The sequence below is a fragment of the Vitis riparia genome, chromosome 4, assembly GCF_004353265.1.
Source record: "Vitis riparia cultivar Riparia Gloire de Montpellier isolate 1030 chromosome 4, EGFV_Vit.rip_1.0, whole genome shotgun sequence".
NCBI classification, from domain to species: domain Eukaryota; kingdom Viridiplantae; phylum Streptophyta; class Magnoliopsida; order Vitales; family Vitaceae; genus Vitis; species Vitis riparia.
The window spans coordinates 6,629,584-6,632,978 of NC_048434.1; positions in this window are offsets into that span (position 1 = coordinate 6,629,584).

Genomic DNA, 3,395 nt, shown 5'->3' on the forward strand with positions numbered 1-3,395 from the left:
TAATTAATTGGGAAATATTGCACTATGACTATTGGCATGTGAGATATTTTTTTTGAGGTATATTTGCTGATTTGGGTATATTTTTTTAATTGGTGAAATTTATTGGGCTAATTTGAAGTTTGAATTTGGGATTGAATATCCATTGTGAATTTTATACATTTTTAGATATTTACATTTGTAATGTTTTTGTTTTTGCATAGGCTCATTCTGCAATCTTGTTAGCTGAGTACGAATTGATGATACGTAGAGCTTGTTGTAAGTTTATTTGGGTATATATTTTATTTTCCACTTTTATTTGGTTTTATTTTTATGAGTTAATCTTATGAATATTTGTTTGTATATATTTATTGAGTGTGTACAAAATCAAACATCGAACAAACTAGAATTTTGTTTAAATGAGAGAAAAAATTCAGTAAATGTATTTTGATAAAACAATAATTTTAAAATATTATTTTTAATAAAAGAAAGTTTTTTTATTTATAAAAATTCAGAAAAATGCATTTAGAAAAATCCAAAAGAGTTGTTTTTAATAGAATTCGAAAAATTGTTTTTAATAACATCGTCCAAAAATTTATTTGTTTAATAAAAATGTCCAAAAATTGTTTTGTAAATAAAGTTATCCCAAAAATTAATTTTTAATAAAATTGTTCAAAAATATTTTTTTTAAATAAATTCTTTTTCCTTAATTAAAATGGATTAAAGGTGTTTTTTTTTTAGAAATAGAAGATTTAAATCTTTGTTTTTCTTTTTAATTAAAATTTCTTTTACAAATAAAGTTATGTCATTTTAAATAATTTGTAAAAATCACTTTTTTTTAAATGAAAATGAATCTAAATACTTTTGTAAATAAAATTGTAAAAATTCATTATTTTCTAGTAAAAACAAGTAAAAATAATTTTTGTGTACAAATTGAAATTTTGTAATAAATTCTTTTAATATAATAAGTGTAAATAGTTTTTTGAAAATTGAATACAAATGAAATTGAGAAAATAAATTGATTCTTTTTTGTAAGTAAATAAATTGAAATCATTAATTCAAAATCATTTTTAATAAAATCATTTGAAATTTATTTAAATTTTTTTTAATATCCTTTATTTATTTAATTCAATAAAACCATTTTACATAATTCTCTTATTATTTATTTTGTGTATTTTTGTAATTAGATTTCATTATTGTTTTTGTGTATATTGATTTCCATCATGACTTGTACATTGATTATTTTTCTTGGTATCCATAATTAATTAATTAATTGTCACAATTCATTTAATTCTTTTAATAGAGGCCGTATGTATACGGATTTAGAGGGATGCTACGACTTACCATCGTACCTTCCCAATAAGTAACCTGACCTTCAGACCTAGACTTGATTTTTCACAGACTTGTTTTTTTTCTTTAAGAGTCACACTTAGGGTTTTATTTCTTATTTTGTTTTTCCCTTAAAAAATAAAACAAAAATAAGTGGCAACTTCAAGTCTTTTTCTAAAAATCAAATTTTTACCAAATAAAATAAAAAACGAGTTTCGCCATCGAGTGAGAACGCATTGAGCGAAATACGGGATCCACAATTAGGTATTTAAAGAACATATGACCTAAAATCTAAATGCTAGATTTATAAAAGCCATTTATTTGGTAAAAAAAAAAAACCAATTGAAAGTCTTAAAAATGATTATTTTACATATTTATATAATTAAATTTGTTGGTTAAATCACATGGCTATGTACTTTAACAAAAAAATTTAAAAATAAGAGCTCTGTCATTGAAGAAATTCTTGTTTTAATTTTGACAAAAACCTCATCATTTGTATTTAAATGATTATTTTACATATTTATATAATTAAATCTGTTGGTTAAATCACATGGCTATGTACTTAAACAAAAAATTTTAAAAATAAGAGCTCTGTCATTGAAGAAATTCTTGTTTTAATTTTGACAAAAACCTCATCCTCATCATTTGTATTTAAATATTAGACTCTAAAATCAAAACTTGGATGTAAGATAAGTATATTATTATTATTATTATTATTATTATTATTATTACTAGGCTATTGCAATTCGCAGACACATGCAAGACTGATTCCAAGTCATGGGGAAAAGGATGCCAACGTGTACATGCGTTTTGTCCTTTCAGTTCTCACAACATTTTGACAGGTAATGGCCAATGGGCACTCTGACTTCAGTTTCATTTCATCATGACGTGTGAGCACAACTTCCATATATCTATATAGATCGGTGCCGGTTCAACTCTTGCTGCCTACTTACACCTCAGTTTCAAGTTTACTCACATTAGTTTTAAATTGAAATTAGTCAAACAATTGAAGAATTTTTTATCGAGTTAAAATATTTTTATTTTCATTATTTTTCAAAATTCCATTCAAATAGGACTTAAATATGATCTCAATTTGATATTTGATCCTACAATTTTCTCAAAAAGTACTAAAAAAATAATAAAAAATATTTTTATAGAAGAAAATTATATCTCATCTTTTCTAAAGATGAAAACAACTCTTTGAAATATATGATTATTTTATTTATTTTTTAATCAAATAACTCTTAAAAATAAATAAATACCCAAAGATCCTCTTCTGTGACCCTTATCCTATCCTCAACCTTATCAATTAGGGAAAAAAAAAGAAAGCAAAACATAAAATAAAATAAAATATATAAGATTAAGAATATGTTTGCTGTTTTTAAAAAAATCACTTATAAAGTGTTTTTTTTATAAAATACTATAAGAGCGCATTTGGAAGTGATTTTATAAAATATTTTTAATGTTTTAATAATAAAATTTTTAAAGTATTATAAATATTAAATGAGTTTCCTATAATCACTATGAAGTGGCGTCTAAATAATTTTTCAAATTTTTTAAAAGTGTTTTTCAAGTGGGTTCTAACCTCTCCTCCTTTCCACTCATTCTAAATCAATTATGATGTAAGGCAATGTACTCATCATTGTTTCTATGTGATTCCATTCATCAGCTTCTTTCTACTGTCCCTTTTATTGACATTTCTTTTCATACAAATCTAAATTAAGAATTTTTTTTATTTAATATATACAAAAAAATTAAAATTTCAAAACTTTGATATAAGTTTTGGGCTAAATTACCAAAATTATTTGTAGACTTAGTAGTTTCTTATCAATTTAACCCAAATGTCTAATTACATGATAGGTATGTGGACATATTTGAAATATAAAAAGAAAAAAATAAAGATCCTACTTGACAAATGTTTTTGAAGATAATATTTTATTCTTTAGAATGAATAAGCTCCAAACGATGTTAAGGAAAGGAAAAAGAATGTCAAGAAATTTTCTTTTAAAATATTTTTATTTTATTATGAAAAAAAAATCAGATATAATTAAAATTTATTAAAAATTTATTTATTTTAAATTATTTAATCT